The sequence below is a fragment of the Meriones unguiculatus genome, chromosome 6, assembly GCF_030254825.1.
Source record: "Meriones unguiculatus strain TT.TT164.6M chromosome 6, Bangor_MerUng_6.1, whole genome shotgun sequence".
Classification (NCBI taxonomy): domain Eukaryota; kingdom Metazoa; phylum Chordata; class Mammalia; order Rodentia; family Muridae; genus Meriones; species Meriones unguiculatus.
Genome location: NC_083354.1, coordinates 19,637,078 through 19,654,486, shown reverse-complemented (window position 1 = coordinate 19,654,486; position 17,409 = coordinate 19,637,078). Strand labels below are relative to the sequence as shown.

The 17,409-nt window shown below is 48.0% G+C and overlaps 1 protein-coding gene and 1 long non-coding RNA gene across 2 annotated transcripts in view; both read left to right on the top strand.

The window, feature by feature from the left end:
• Rora (RAR related orphan receptor A) overlaps positions 1 to 17,409 on the top strand; it is a 731,475-nt gene that overhangs the window by 301,696 nt on the left and 412,370 nt on the right. The window lies entirely within an intron of this gene.
• LOC132654601 (uncharacterized) lies at positions 4,258 to 15,540 on the top strand. The gene is made up of 3 exons (XR_009592234.1): positions 4,258 to 5,897; positions 6,248 to 6,331; positions 7,371 to 15,540. It is a non-coding gene; the product is annotated as an uncharacterized LOC132654601 (long non-coding RNA).

Below are 17,409 nucleotides of genomic sequence, written 5' to 3'. Positions count from 1 at the left end.
CGTTGATGGGTTCCTGGAGTGTCTCCAGAAGCCTTGGGGACTATGGCATTTATTTCATACAGTGCCCTGCTTGGCAGTGGGTTGTCACAGAAGGCTGCCCTGTCCATTGTCTTTGTAATCGGCTACTGAATCATATGAATTAGGAACACTGCCAGCCTGCATCTAGCATGCTGAGGTATGAATGTCAGGAGTTCAAAGTCATCCTCAGCCACACAGGGAGGTCTGTGGTCAGCCTGAGCTCCATGAGACCCCCGTCTCAGAAAACAAAAACGAAACAAAGCAAAAATGAACGGAACAAACATAGGCCCAAGAGGCCTTGCTCACGTTCTGAGCTAAAGGGCTTTTGCGAGCTAACTGGGAAACACGGTAAGTTGAGGCAGTGTGTGATGACAACCATATTGTGATTATGTTTTTTAGGTTTTATTTTTAGGGCAGTCTTAACTGCCTACAGCAGCCTCAAAGACTTCCCACCCGCCCCCACCTCACACACACAGCACAGCCTTCCCCAGTGCCATCATCTGTGCTGGGGAAGGACTGTCTCTCTTTACAGCCGACAAGCCTACACTGAGACATCACAGTCACCCCAAGGCCACAGATCACGTTCATGTCCACACTTGGCGGTGTACATTCACGCTTTTGGAACAATGTCCTCTGGCACGTGTCTCCTGTTTACATGCTCCAGAGCACCACCCTGAAAGTCCCAGCTACTCCACCTGCTTGCCCCTCCCTCCCCACCAACTCCCAGCAACTAACGATTTTTTTTTAAATTATGTTTTTATAACGTTGTTTCTTAGTGATGTGAAGTGATATATAAACAGTTGGATGTCTGTGTCTTTAAAGGGTATGTTTATTTTCTGAGAACCAGGAGGCAGGATGGTTCACACAAGACCAGCAGGAGTCCAACAGTGATCACGGGTGGGCGTTGTCTCCCTGAGTGCTCGCTCTGCTGTTTTCTTTAGTTGTGTATAGATCCAGTACTTTGCATGAAGTTTTTAAATTATTTCAATAGTGGGTAGCTTTGAATTGAGTGCTTGCCTTGTGCTGGACTTGGGGACAGGGGGGATTTGTATGCAGCAGCCTGTTAGTACCAATACCGTGTGTGTGAGTTAAGGTACATATGTGGTGTGTGTGTGTGTGTGTGTGTGTGTGTGTGTGTACACATTTGTCAGGAAGCCAGGGATTAACTTAGATGTCAACCTCAGGCAACTTCCTTCCCCATCTGGGCTGAGACAAATGTCTTTTGATTGGTGGACTGACACCTCTACCTCCATCGGCAGAAACTTTCTACCTCCAAATTCCAGTACATAAGATCCAAGCTGCTTACGTAAAACACAGGCAGGGCCAAGTGAGGATGGGAAAACGATTGTAAAGACTCCTGCCTAGGGAAAAGCCGAGCTGTCAGCCCCAGAGTAGGAAGGAGGGGGACTCTGGATGGAGTACAGAGTTTTCTTTTCTTTTCTTTTCTTTTTTCCTTCTTGCTTGAGACCTCTGGGAGGAATTTTACCTAGGAGTCCCTCTATAGTGGTGTTCTGCGTATGTTCCTGCGTAGTTTTATCATCCAGGAGTGACCAGTGTAGATTCCAGGCATGGCTCCATCTTTTATCTGCTGTAAGATTTTTTTTCACCCCTTCTGGGCTCTTCATTCCTCCTCTGTAAAAGAACGAGAGTCCACTGCAGTTCGCAGAGACAGAGAATCCTGAACTGTCCATTATTCCCAGCATCCCACTGAGGGTTTCCTCTGCTCTAATATTCAATAATGTACAGGGAGACTAGGCAACAAGAACCATCACATAAGAGGCTTGTCTTTTGAAGGGTGGATGAGGAACGGTCAGGGACCAGTTTTGTGGTGCCATTCCTGGGTGGGTACATGTCAGTCCCGGAAGACAGAGCTGCACGCCTTCCTGGCAGCCTTGCTGTGTGCCAGCTACCTGTGCTCTCCCAGCCCCAGAGCAGGTCGGCTGGAGGACCGGCCAGCAAGCAGCACCCTAAGTTCTCCCCACCCCCGAGCCCCTACGCAAAGGCTCTTAGCTTCCACACTCTTGGCAGCTTAGTCATCCTTCACTGTGCGGGGACCCGCCTGGTCCACCCCAGGCCTGTATCCTCTGCTGAAGCTCACGCATCTCTTTCATGTCCCCTCCCTGCCACCAGGGCATCCAGACAGGACAAACCTGCATGGCGACATCCTCATCTGCCAGGAAAATAAAAATAAAAAATAAAAACGATTCCTGTTATCACCAGGACTCCTGCCTTTCCCTCCATGGGGAAAGGAAAACCAAGCTGTAAGTAATAGCTTTTTCTTAAAAGGCCACAGGACTCATGGTTGTCAGCAGGAAATTGTAAGGGGCCAGGATTCGTGGAACTCAGGGTGCTAGGTTTCCACATGCAATTGCAGTCCTAATTACCATGAAATTATAGAAGTGCGGATTACCCTGCCCTGTATGTCACGTAAATAGATGTGTACCTGCTTTATGATAATGAACCGGAATGGCGAGGCTCCCTAATCAGAAGGCACGGGAAATTTACCAGTGGGCTGCCAGACCCGAAACTTCCCTCCCCAGACCCAAGAAGGTGGCCGAAGCTGGTTCGGTTTGGATCAGTCAAGGCCTTGGCGAGGCACCCAACACTCATCTGTTTTTCTTCCCTTTCTTTTATCTTTGCAATTCGGACCTCCGAAGCGTGGTTCTGTTACGTTGGCAATTAATTAGAGCCACTGAGAATGCAAACTCCTCAAAGCCCACAGGCAACAAACCCCCCCAAACACACTCCTTTGTGCTGCTCTGAGGAAATGTTCAGTCCATCCGAGCCTCAGTTTCCCCCTCCGCGAAATGGGAATGATGCCAGGGGTTGGCGGGATCAGCCGAGGTGGCTACAGGGACACAGGCTGTATAAACAGCAAGCTTGTTGGCTGTGACGAGGAGGCCCTACGGCTTCTATACCGAGGGAGGGCTGGGTCTGACTCAGCTGGGCATAAAACCCTGTCAAATGACTGACACCGTCATGCTTTGTCGCTCGGGGATGGCACATGAAATCCAGGACTGAACTTTTGCCGTCTTCTGAAGGGATTACAGGGCTGTTTCCCTTCGGAAATAAGTGAGGCTTTGGCTGCGTGAGAGGCAGGAACTACACCCAGAGACTGACAAGCTGGGAGGAGACGCTGAACCCTCGCCAGCAACTGGGTAGCTCTGTCAGCCGGGGCTCTCTTGACCAAGAAGAACTCCCATCATGCAATGCAAGGGCTTTTGACCCTGAATCACAGCTGACTTACTATCTCCTGGATAGAGCGTCTCAGGGCGCCTCACTAAGGCGGGATTAGTCCAGGCGGATAAGGTGGAGGGGCCCCAGCAACTTTCCATCAGTGGTTAGTCAGGCTTGGAGGAACTTCCAGGTTTATTAAGCCAAGAAAGGCCATTTTCCTTAGAAGCAGAGACTCGGCTCCGCTCCGTGCCTGGGACCCCACCGCAACGAATACAAAGCTGCTTCCTGACTGATGACAGATTTATATTCTAAAGTGCCACAAAACTTGTAACCATAGTAACAAACAAAGCTATTACATAAAATGGCTTTGCCGTGTGAAAGCAATAATTACATTAAGCAGATGGGAGGAAGGAGGAGAAGGAGTCCTGATCAATGGGGAAGGCACCAGTAAATTGGACTGGAAAAAAAAAAAAACAAAAAAGCTTGACATTTCCTAAATGACATGCAATGGGGGAGGGGACTGGAACGCAAGATGGGCCTCAGCCTTGAAGTTGATACTAGATCCCACCAGGTGGCAGTGTGCAGAAGTCAAGGTGGCCATTTCTCTGTGGAGGGATTTGGGACTCCGGAAACCAGTTTACTTCTTCTTCAAGGCTTGGTTTTTAAAACACTGTGCCCTCCCCTGTCGGCCAGTTCGATGGTGTGTGTGTGTGGGGGGGGATTTCCCTGTCAACACTAACAATGTAGAACTGGCCCCAAATTAGATTTTTATTAAAGAGGATGCTGGTTGAGAAACCTTCTCTTTGCAATAAGCCGCTTGTGGTAAGTGAAGCCTCAGCAGGATTTTATCAGGCCTTGGGGCGGAGGAGACAGGTCCTGGCTCACCTGCATTGAAAGCCTGACTTTCCGCGCATGTCCTCTCCCTCGAAGCCCTTGCTTCCGAGGCTGTGCTGCACGTCACAACCACTTTGGCTGGCGTTATGAAAGCCTGCCCAGGGTTCCACACTCAGCATCTCTGGTATAATTGCATGTGGTGTTAGAGAGAAGGCATTGTGGGTGTTTAGCATTCTCTTAGTGATCCTAAGGATGTGTGCCTGGTTGGCTAGAAAGCTGGTTCTTAAGAGAGGTCTGTTGCAAATTATTACATGTGGGCATGTTTGGGTGCAAAGGGCATTGAGGACTAGCTTCTGCAGCACATTTGTGTTCTCTTTTCTAGTTCCAAAGAAAAAAAACAAATCCGAGTAGTACAGAAAGTGCCACTCTGGTGCTGGAGGCTATTTTTTGCATTGGCATGGGACATCGAGGACTTATTTGCTTCTGGAGAGTTGTGGGTCAAGTGATGGTGCCTCTAGGATACTCGTTGGCCTGCTAGATCACTTTTGGGAGATGGAAAGGGTTAAAGCGATGCAGCTGCATCTAGGAGAGTCTGACTGTCTGTCTAGATCTTGTGTAATTTCGCCCAGTCAATCAGAGGACACCTTCAGGGACAGCCTTGGGAAAAAAATGTCAACGAGGCAAAACTGCCTGGCCTCCATTCCTCCTCCTCCTCCTCCCTCTTGGGTCCCCACCCAGTGGATGGAAAACCTACCTTCCCTCCATTCTATTTTAGATGTAAATATGTTGGTGAGCAAAATACTGGGTTACTCAGAGCAACAAACAGCCCTCCCAGGGTTGCTGTCATCTGGCCTTTTCTAATGCCCTTCACATCTGGAGCGCTCAGCACTTTGTAGATGGCGGGCTGCAAGCTTACCTCCCTGAATGGCCACAGTATATCTGAGAGGCAGCCAGGATCATCTCCATTTGTCAGAAGAGAGAAATGGAGGTTTTGGGTGGGTGGCTTACTGTCTTGGGCTTGGCCCCAGAATTAGTAACTGGCAGAGAGAGTTGAGCATTGCTTGGTGTGACAGACCCACTCCTGCTTCTTTCATTGCTTCTTAGAGCCAGGGGTCCCCTCCCCTCCCTCACAGGAGCCACCAGCCAGGAGAGCCTGTTTATATTTAAATTCAAAGTAATTTTTAAAAAAAGCCTGTGAAATTTAAAGTGTTGTTCTTGAGCCACACTAACCTCATTTAAAGTATTCTGTGGCCACAGGGGCTAGAGACTCCTGTACTGCACAGGTCAGAAAGAGGATTTACATCACCGTAAGAAGTTCCATAAGTAATGCGCCCTCTAAGTATGACGGTGCCTGTCAGCAATCCCAGTATTTTGAAAACAGAGGCAGGAGGATTGCAAGTTTGAGGCTAGCCTTGGCTTCGTAGTGAGAGTCTGAGGAGCTGTTTCAAAAGAACCAACAGAAAGGAAAAGGAAGGGGGGAACGCCAACACATTTGACTGGAGCATGTCCTCTGCCTCCATATGCACTCGGACTTCCGAACACATGTGAACACATACTCGAAAAAGGACACTTCATGTGCCAGACAGAGCGGATTTTTCAGAAGAGAGAACGGTGCAATGAACTTCCCACTCAGACCTCCAGTTGACTCTCACTCTACCTTTGTGACTTTGACCCCAGAGAGTAACTCCGGAGTGTTTAAGCGGGTTCTACACTCAAGCAAATATTTGCTCATATCCATTCTTTACCCGGGCTGCTGTTAGCAAACATCAACAAAGCACGGCTGGCTCTGTTCTCTCCTTGGTCTTAAAATAGGGCTGCTTTTTCTGTTTTCCACTTGGCTCCTGTGACACAGAAAGACCTGGAATGAGGTAGGTCGCTTAGCACCCTGGGATGAGAGCATGGCCTGGCCCCCTGCGCATGCTTTGGGGGCAGGGAGGAGTTCTGCTTACTGCCTCTGAGACGCGCAGGCAGCTCAGCAGCCTGCGCGGAATCCCAGGTGTTGGTCAATTTCCTCCAGGCTTTCCGAAGGGAGGTGGGTGGAGACAAGCTATGCACTCGCTCTACGAACTGGAGGTGGCCCAGGAGCTCCAAGCGACTTTCTAGAGAGTTGACATGGAGGGTGTGGAGTTGGTGATGGACGTCTGGGTCCATACCAAGGCTCCGTAGCTGGCGTCTGACGTGAGGGTAGCAGGCTTCTGATCTCACCTCTTCCCCACAGCTCAGAAGCCAGGATGGAGCTTGGTAGACCCCGTGCAGGGAGGCATCTGCAAACATTAAGATCCTAGAGATGGGCCACAGACAGGTACCATTGCATTTCCTTTGCCAGCTGTTAGTTCTTCAGATTGAACTTGTTTCTAGCACTTACTATTGGCAATGGTTCGACCACTCTGTAAATTTGGTAGAAGTCATTAAACTGTGCGCTTACGCATGTGGATTTTTGCGATGTACAAATTGTGCCTCCGGAAAGCCACACTGAAAAATTTAAATCACATCTCTTAATGGATCTTCTAAGTATCTCTCTGGAGTCTAGGGGGCTTACCAGGCTGTGCCTAAAGCAGAGTATTGGGTTGTTTTCAGGGCTACCGGTAGGCTTGTTTCCCCTGCCCAGGCTCTGTGACCTTCTTCCCAAGAGTTAACAGAAACCTTCTTCTTTACCTAATCTGGCTTCCCAAATGAATATTCAGTGTTTAACTTTTTTTTTACTTACTCATTGGGGAAGGAGTCCATTGCCCGGAATCAACTCTTTCTTATATTTGTATTGTAAATCTGCCTCTCATGGCAGGATGATTTGTTTAATCACGATGCAAGGGATTTAAAGGAAGACATAGAGGATGGGAGTTGGAGAAGCTGGATTTTCCCTCTGAGAACCTAGAAATCACACCAGGAAAGCAACCATCCATTGTCTGCCAGTGAAGCCAGACCAACCGCCTGGTGACGGCGAAACACTGGGTTGGCCCTGTGTTCTTAGGCACAGCCATGTAAATAGCTTTGGGAGCAGAGGGCTGCAAAACTGGTCCAGCTGTGCCATCCATCCAGTTGAGAATAGACACTCCAGGAGCAGTTCTCTTAACGACATCTGGGCATTCATGGAGGAGTCTGCATGAGGCCGAGCAGAGCATGCTTGCCTAGCAATCCAGAAGCCCTGGCTTTGAACCCCAGCACCATTTTAACCAGTGACATTATGGCACACACCTAAATCTCCAGCACTCCAAAAGTGGCGGTGGGTAGGTCAGAAATTTAGGGTCAGTCTGGCTACATAGCTAGTTTGAGGCCATTCTGGGATATATGAGGCCCTCTCTCAAATAATGCTTATATTTGTTTATTCCATATTACATATATAGGTATTTATTCTTCCTGAGTGTGTACAGTATTGACGGAGGCTAGAAGAAGACGTGGGATCCCCTAGAACTGGAGTTACAGACAGTTATAAGGCACCATGGGGATGCTGGAAAGTGAACCCAGGTCCTCTGCAAGAGCAGCAAGTGCTCTTAACCCCTGAGCCATCTCTTCAGCTTTGAAAATGATATTTTCAAAATGAAGAAACAAAAAAAGATCTTTTGCATTTGTGGATTCGTGATTGTTGGCATGACTAAAATAACAGGGGTGAACCCGAGGCGTCACCGCAATGTCGCTCTTGGAACTTTTAAAAGCATCTCTGTGGGACTGAGGGTATGGTTCTGCTGGCATACTGCTTACACGTAAGCATGAGGAACTGAGGCTGAACCCTCCCAGAATCCATATGGAAAAGCCAGATGTAGGGCTGCTCACTTGTGATGGTGGTGTTGGGAGGTGGAGATGGTCACTCCCCCGCAGCTCACTGACCAGCCAGCCTGGTTATCTACTCAGTGTTGTTAACGTGTATGTGAAACGGTGGCACAAACGGGTATCCTGATGACCTGGGTTTGATGCTAGGCACCTACATGATGGAAAGAGAGAACCTCCTCCTACAGGTTGCTCTCTGGCCTTCTAGGCGTGCTGTGCTCTGCACTGCCCCCTGCACACACAAATACATAGACGTAAACTGCAAGACTAATTAATTACACCCTTTATGTCTCCAGTTAAAAGCATGGGGTGTACACTGGGGTTGGCTCAATGGGCAAGGCACCCAGCACCCAAGTGAAAACTCGAATTTGGATCGCCAGAAACCACATAAAGCCATATACAGTACCGCACATTTGTAATCCAGTGCCTCCTAAAAGGAGATGAGAGGCAGAGCCATCCTCCCAGAAGCTTGAGGACCAGGTAGCCTGGTGGGTGCAGCAAAGAGCAAGAAGAGATTCTTTCTCAAACAACAACAATATAAAGATAAGAACTAACACCTGAAGTTCTCCTGATCTCCCAACATGTGTTATGCATGGATGTGCCCTCACTCACAGACATGCATACACAAGCATGCACACACATGCACACACACACACACACACACACACATACACACACAACCGTGGGGCTGTCTGGAAGCCAGGATTTTAAGATCCGAAATTCATTTCCACAGTGGTTCAGGGAAACCAGGTAGAAAATATCAACACCAATATATTGGACATTTCTCAGAAGTTCAAGTATCTGGTGCGTTCAGTGCAACCTGGAGTGTAATCATTTGTTGGTAATAACCCTGGCCTTGTTTTGTTCATGGATCTGACTCCAGAGCTAGACATCCCATGGACAGAACCACCACTTGCTTTTTATTGGCATGTTGTGGGGTCATGGCTGCACACAGGTAGGAAACACTTTTATTTTTTTCTCCCTTGCAACTCAATTACGAGGCTGAAGGGCAAACATGGATTTTTTTTCCACAGGAAGCTGGCTCCTCCGGCTTTCTTGATGGGTAGATTTCTGCATCACCTGTGCCATGAAGGGTCAGCTGTTTTTAAGAGACAAAAATACCTGGACTGAAATAAAGAGGGGGAAATAAATAAATAAGAGCACATTCCAGGTCACTTTATGGGAAAGCAGGAGGCACGCTAAAACTTGGCCTTTCGTTCCTGCCTGGCCAGGAGGTTCGAGGAATCAAACAAGAAACATGGGCCCCATGTGGTGGTAAGAGCTCTGAATTAGGAGCCAGAAGTCCAAGCCAGGATTCTGTCCCAAACCTGATTGACCACCCTTCCCCTTCTCATCCTCTGTTCCTCCATCTATCACACATGAGAAGAGGGCCTGGCCTCACACAGACATCCTTTAGAAAGATTCTCTGACTGTTTCCTGCATGTTTTCTCAGAGTGTTTCTGTCTCCATGTAAATGCTGCAGTAGACGCTGGGTGTGCAAGAAGATGGAGGCAACAGTGAAAAGTGCTTCTGGATCTCCTGCTAATGTGAGCTTCCTCCCTTAGCCACCAATGTTCTAGGATCCAGTACCCACGGCTAGTGGGGATCATTAGGTTTGGGGGATTGGTGATACCTCTTAGTTTTAGCTGAGGTTTTTGGCCTTGGGCTGGTAGAGATCACCAGCATGAAGGCTGCAGTGAAACCCAAGGCAGGTGGAATCTCAGGACTTACCATCCTGGTCCATCCTGACATAGGATTACGGATGAACCAGTAGAGAAACTCCCCCTCCTCCAACACACCGGTACCATGTGGAGAATGAGTGGGTTGAGCAAAGGCTCCTGGGATAATTCAGCCTGCCTTGAGATGAGCAGAGGGTGTGGGGAGACCCCTTTCCCTCTCTTTTCCAAGGAAGTTCACCATGGAGGAATAACAGTAGAGACAGATGCAAAGCTGCAAGGATATCACAATACCTACCTGGCTCTCTCTCTCTCTCTCTTTCTCTCTCCCTCCCCCCTTCTCCCTTTCTGTGTCTCTCCTTCTCTCTCTTGCTCCTTCCTCCTCCCCTCCTTGTGTGTGTATGTAGGAGGAAGTGTGCATCTTTTCTCTGAAACCCTAGATTATCTGTCTATTATAATCTTGGAACTAACTCTCTAGGGGAAAGAAAATATAAGACAAAAAATAAAAGGCCATGGAGATAGCTCATTTGGTAAGATGTTTGCCATGCAAACATGAGGACCCGAGTTCAAGCTTGAGAACCCAGTTTAAAGAAGAAGAGGGATGAGGAGGAAGCCTGGGAAGGTGGGGACAGAAGGACCCTGTGGCTCACTGGCCATCAAGAGCAGCTTACTTTACAAGTTTCACATCAGTGGGAGACCCTTTCTCCAAAAAGAGAAGTGGACAGCACTGAGGAATGCCACCCAAGATTGCTCTCCATCCTTTACACACCTATACACACGTGTGCACCCGCATGCATCCACACACCCACACACCCACACACATCAACATGTACACAGTCCTACACAAACGTGCGCTCGTGCACGCACACACACACACACACACACACACATACACACACACACTCACATAGCACCAGAAATAAAAATAAACCTAAAAAAAGAATTTAAAAGAAATATTGTAAAATTATTCCCATCGCGAGCACACCAGGCAGCAAGCTGGGTATAATTGCCCCAGTTCTTGGCATCTGGCACAGGAGCTGGTTGGCAGGACCAAGCTCTGTATATGGGCAATAAGCTCAGTGTTCAGGCCGCATTCCTGGGGCAGTGATGAGGGGAGGGACCACTATAGAAATGAATATTGAATCCAAAGGGCTGTAATTGAAACCTCCGGAGAAAATGGCTCCTGAAGGATGCGGGACTTCAGTACAGCTGACAAAAGAGGATGACTCTCCTGGCTTTCCCATTTACTGTAGCTTCCCAAGGCCTATTTTTAGCAGCAATAATAGTGCCGCCTACCCCTGTACTCATTTTCTACTGATTTTAAAATTTGGTGTTATCCTTATCCCGTCTCTCCAGAGGTGCCTTCTCTCTCTCCATTGTTAGTACTGCTGGGCCTGGGGAGGATGATAGGACGTTTTCTAAGAGAAAGGCACACTCAGTATTTGCATTCCCATTTGATTAGTACGTTTATTGTTGTTTTGTTGTTGGTTGGTTTCTCTGAGTTTGTTATGAACCAAGGGCAAACTCTTCACATCGGGGTAATATCTGAACGAGACCTCAGGACACCCCAGAACCCTCCTACACTCACCTACCTCATCCAGTGCAATGGACCTGGGTGTAAGAGTGAACGTTCTCATAGCTGTCCCTGAGTCAGGAATGGGCTTCACCAAGGTAGAGGGGAACTCAGCTGAGAAGGCATATGTGATCTATGGAAGGAGCCACAGGATACTTGCGGCCATGTATGTCAGGCGAAGGTGGGGAGCTGCAGGCAGCCAGGCAGAACCCCAGCAAAGGTTCAAGGTCAGAACCAAGTATCCCACGATGTAAGGGATCAAGGGAATGACTCAGAAGGACCGCTGTGTTGACTGTGAAGGTGGCACGAGGTTTCGGCCACGGAGTCAGTCACTGGGAGATCGTGGCACTCGAGTCCTAGCAAGAACCTCGGCACAAAATGGTGGATTTGCTAATTGACATGTGAAACTCCACCTAGCATGTGCATTCGTGTCTTTTGGCTACCAGAAATGCTAACTCTCCTAAAAGGGCACTCAAAACACCCATCTCCTACCCTGCAGCCTCCCTATATCAAGAGATGGCTCTGCCACAACTTGGTCCCATGGGGGTCTATAAGAAACCTTCAGGCCAAGTTCTAAAAAAGAGGTTTCCACGTATGGGCACTTCTAAAGAACTCACACGTGAAGAGCCCACAGGATTGGAGAGCTGGAGAATTGGTTCAGTTGGTAAAGCGCTTGCCTGGAAGGCCTGAAGACCCAAATTCAAGCCCTAAAACAAACGGGGTGTTTTGGCACATGCTTATGACTCCAGCATGGGGGCGGTAGACACTGGTGGATCCCTAGGGCTTGCTAGTCAGCCAGCCAAGCCAAACTGGTGAGCCCGGGTTGGTGAGAGGCTTGCCTCAAAAAATAAGGTGAAGAGCTATTATTAGAGATGCAATTAAACTTTGACCTTCACAGGCAACATATATGCACACACACACACACACACACACACACACACAAATAGATAGATAGATAGATAGATAGATAGATAGATAGATAGATAGATAGATAGATAATAGAAGTGTTTGATGCAGCCAGGAGCAGTGGGACACACTTGTGGGGCGCTCAGGAGGTAGAGGCAGGCGGATGGATCTCTGTAAGTTCGAGGCCAGCCTAGTCTGCAAAGTGAGTGAGTGAGTCCAGGACAGCCAAGGCTACACAGAGAGACCCTATATTGAAAAAACAAAAAGTGTAATACACAATCAAAATATTAATTATTAAGGTAAATGCTCACGATACACACACATTCCTGCTTCAGGGAGCTGCTAAGACAGTCGCCTGTCAAGCATCTGGTTCGGATAGGGTTTACTGCATTTGCCGGCCGCACTCCATTCAGTCATTTGTTTTGTATCTGAGATTGTCTAGCTGTTCCCGATACTGCCAAAGAAATAACAGAGGCACGAGGTGATAAAAGAGAAACTGCAGATAGCAGGTCGGGGGAAGGGCCCCTAAGAATGGTCATGGTCACCTCCCTGCCAGCTGGATTTTCCACCCAGATGTTTGTGCTGAGAACTTTGACATGGGCAGTGCCGTCCCCAGACCCTGTTTGAAAAAATCACATTTAGAAAAAAAGATTTTTGAACATGGCGCTTTGTGTTAATTACATTTGAATAGAGAGCCGGTAATAATTCACTGGCCTAGTCCCTGGTAGTTAATTTTGTTCTATCCAGGGGAAAATTCTGCTGGGTCTATGAACAGCTACGGCGCAATTAGACAGCAAGAAGGTTTTTGTCCGTTCCATTCCTATTGATTAGTATTTACTTTAAAGAGTAAAAGCTATTCCCTCGTGCTGGTGCTGCCTAATCTGTCAAAGAAAAAGCTGAGCATTTCAGAAACACATAGCAAGCATGTTCATATGTTATAAACCGCCCCCCCCCCAAAAAAAGAGTCCAGTGGAAAAAAAAAAAAAAAAAAAACTCCCCAACTGGTTTTAATGATGCTCAAATAAAAGGCAGAGACCACAGCCAAGATCTCATTAAAAGAAGTCTTTTTGTAGATTTGCTTATTTATTTATGAAACACCTCTAAAATATTTATAAATGCTTCCCTGATATTTGTCTGGAAATTCATGTTAGGGTTTCTTTGGTGAAAGGGGAGTAGGAAATAGAGGGGAGACTGTGGCTTGGAAGAAAAAGGCAGAATCTATACCTTTTCCCCCTGTAGCTGGAAATGGATGAGGGAGGGTGTTCCAAGATGTCACTAGGGGGTGCCCAAAGAACCAGGCAGCCACGAACTTGCTCAGCACAGGTGACCAGCTTGCCTGATCTCTCCAGCAGAAGCCAGAGCGATCACCAGCGCTCTGTTTAATTTTCCTGACAGAACCGGGGCAGATCCCGGCGCTCTGAGGCCTTTATCACTTCCTTCTCTTTTAGAGCTATTTATTAATTGAAATAATAGTTAGGCTACCTCTCGCCTCAGACCCACTTTCATCTGTTTAGCAACCACTTTCCACGAAACACAAAAGAGCTCAGCGATGACACTCGTGTCTTAATTAACCGTCGAATACCTTATAGAGCAGCTGTCAGAGTTCTTGTCACTTGAAAGAAAGCACAGTGGTCCCTGATTGAAAAAAATAAAATAAAATAAAAACTGAAACAACGCATACACGGCGCGGGGGGTGGGGGGGAGCTAATCTAATGAGGTGTCTGTGACGTGTCTTAAGATCTATTCGTGTTTTCTTCATTATGTGTATGTGTGAGAGACACCGGAGCCCCTGGAGTTGTAGGTGGTTGTGAGCTATCCTGTGGATGCTGGGAATCAAACTCAGGTCCTCTGTACGGGCAGCCAGTGCTTTCTCTGAGCCATTGCTCCAGCCCCAGCATTTTTCCCCTCAAAAGCATGGTCCTTAGTATCCACCAAGCCATGCAAACTAGGGACTGGGCTGCTCAGGAGAAAACCAGGGAATTTACATGTCCCCCTCCTGTTTGGGAAATGCGCCAAGATGAGGGATGATGACGGAGCTGAAACTGTCATTTTAAAGAAAGGCGGGGTGGGGAGGGGGCTGATGTTGATTGCTAAAACTAACATAATTCCATACCTGTCCAACCTGTAGGTGGGCATCAGTGTGTTCCAGTCAGCCTGGAGTCCCCTGCCCTCATCTGTGTATGTGTGAATGCACCTCAGCCTTGACACTCCTCTGAGTCCCTGAAGACCGAGGAGCATGTCATGTGTGTTCAGGACAGGCATTCTGCTTGCTATTCTGAGGTCACCCCCACGCCCATGCCATTAGCATTGGTCGTGGTCACCTCCAACCATATCACCACCGGTTTTGCTTGACTGTGACACATAGATTGCTTCCTCTGGGCCCCAGCCCTGCCCCGTCTTTCAATCCCACTACAGAACAGCTGCTGTCCTCATGTGAGAGTAAACCACACAGAGCTCGCACACCGACACACTGGAATTTGGAGCACAATTTCTTTCATTTCATCCACATTTCCCTCTTCTTCCTATGGCCTACACAGCCCCTAGAAGAACAGATAGAGGGGACTAGATAGCCACCATTACACTGAAAGAGAACACCTGATGAGTGAGAAATTTCCCTCGTGTGAGGAATGATTGGCGCTACTGGACCGTCTCACAGCCATCCTCCTTTTCAATACCTATGTCCTGGCTGTCTACGCTCTCCTCAGCCTCTGAATGTGTCTGTTTATGTCAAAACCCCCATCTTGTGCCATATTTGAGTCTGCCTTCTTCACTGGAAGCTTCTAGGCCATCAAGAAAATGTCCAAGGCAAAGGAAACAGTATCATCATCTTCTACCCACAATGCATCTGACACTCAGCTGTGTCCCAGTGGGTTCCCTCCATTATCACCTTATGAGGGAAAGAGTTGTAGTGATAGCAGGGATATACCTAAGAAGGATAAGGGTGCAGGTGATTTAGCCTTTGGCTTGTTGCAAATATTACGTTACTGCAGGTACGTGGTGTCTGAACTTTAAGGAGGCATCCGTGCCCAGGGACTACTTGGCTGACTCCTCATGGAAAACAGTGCTGCCCTCCACTCACACACAGGGTCAAGAGCAGGCAAGCACTCAGCACAATTATTAGTGAACTTTCATCATTTTTAGGCAAATGAGATACTTCATAGATAACTGTATATACACTTAGAATGCACCCTCCCATTGCTGGCCAAGCCGGTGGGACAGCAGGGCAGTTTCCAATGGAGCTTTGCTGAGGACATTTTAAGTCATTAGGAGACACTGTATTCCTCGTTGCCGCCTCATTTAGGTGTCTGTTATGTGAACTTTTAAGGATCGATCTTCTTCTATTTTGCATAATTCTAAAATCATGGTCCCTGGGAGGGTAATCACCCTTGTAATAACCATTGTGTTTCTGTTTATTCCAAGTAATTCATGCATTCCTCTGTGCCTTTGCATTGGGATGCCCTGGTGCATTCAGCATTTGCCTCTTGGAAAAAGAGTTGGGGGGTATAACTCTAGGAAATCAGTCCTGTATCCCGCATCTGGGGCCTAGTGAGGCCGAAGAAGCCAATGTAAGGTTGACAGAACTGAAACTCCCAAACTGACTGGTTAACATGGTGCCAGAAGCCTCTGGAAGGTATTTCTGTAAAGCCTGTGTGCTAGCTGGCCAGTGGGATCCTGAAATGCGGCCAGTCCTGGAAATAGCCATTCTCACCAGGCCCGGCCAATGGTACCAATCCCTAAGAAGGCCAATGAGCATCATGATGAGAAAAGGCGGGAGCCGTCCTTTCCTTTCAGTTAGCCTCCTGTTTCTGGGTGCATTGCCCCCACCACCACCACCAAGGTCAGAGTCAGCCTTGACTTCAACTTGAACAAGTAAGATAAACATGGGCCCTCGGATAGATGCCTAGTGAATGAATGTTTGTCAACTTGACTTACTGATACACCACCTCCACTTGGTAGGCTGAGGAAGAAAGATCGAGACAGTGTTCCCTCCACAAAGGAGAAGACATCAACTAAACCAAGTGCTTTGGCTCATCCCACTTTCTCTCCAAGGTTCTGCCCTCCTCTCTCATCTACAACTTTCTTTTTTTTTTGTAGATTAGAAAACGTTTTCAGTTTGGATGTATAAGAAACTTGAGCCGAGATTTGCAGCGCACATGTGCCCTGACTCACAGCATACCACAGGCTGCCTTAGAAGGGAAGGAGAGGGGCTGAGGAGGCAGGTTAGTTGGTAGTGTGCTTGCCTTGCGAGCACGAATCCCTGCGTTTGTCAGCACTGATTAAGCCCTGTGTGCCCGGCTGTGATCCCAGCACTTGAGGCAGAAGCAGGAGGATCTGAAGTTCAAGGTCTGTCTCGGCTATATAGCAAGTTCAAAGCCAGCATGGGCTGCATGAAACCCTATGTAAAGAAAAAAAAAAAGAGGAGGAAAGGAGAGAGGAGGAAGGAGAGAAGGAAGAAGAGGGAGAGAAAAGAGAAAACATTCTGTTGTGAGGTGAAGCCAGATCACGGCCACTTCTTAAGCCTGAGTTCAGTGGCATTACCCATCCATGGTGGCAGGGTTTGTATATCTGTGACACAAACATGGCAGAGACTACAGATCCAGCTTCTTTTATCTAAGAGAAGCATTAGCAGTTGACTCGTCTATCTCTGTCCTTTCTCTTTCTCCCTTTGTGATGGCTACTACTAGACCTACAGGATCTAGGGTCACCATGGAAACCAGCCTTGTCGATGAGGGAGTCTAAAGGACAGCCAGAATGGGGCAGCACCATCCCATGGACTTGAGTCCCGTACTGAATAAAGAGGACAAAGTGAGCCGAGCGCCAGCCTCCATCGCTCTCTGCTTGCTGACTCTGGATGCCATGTGACCAGCTGCCTCCTGCTCCCGCTGCTGTGCCTTCCCCTGGACATGACCTTTGAACTCTGAGCCAAACAGACCCTTCCCTCCTTAGGTTCTTTTTTCCAGGTATTTTGTCGCAGCCGTGATAAAAGCAACCAGCACACAGTCCCCAAGTTCTTCTTGAGCCAGGCTCACACTTCTTCTAACTGCACTGTAACTATAACATGACCCAGCATGGGGTTTGAGCAGGAACAGGACGAGCCTAGGGCTTCTCTCAGCATGCGTATATATGTTCAGAGCAGCAGACTCACAGGTAGGAGGCTTGAGTGGTGAGCTATCCCCATGTGTAGCGGAGGATCTCTTTCTTACCTTAAATGAAAGGACAGGAAGCTGACCACAGAAATACCTATTCATGAGCTGGACAGCCTGGGTAAGTATGCAGCCAGGCTGTGACCTTTGCCTAATCCTAAAGCCGAGATAAGCAAGCACGGTCAGAATCTCCAGCGTGGTCAGAGTTTATCTGACCATATGACACTGTAGGAGAGCTGGTGGTTTTTGCTTATTTTGGGCTTGGGTTGTTTTTTTTTTGTAATGTGTCATGGTCTGTGTTGATGGCTCAGTGCGTCAA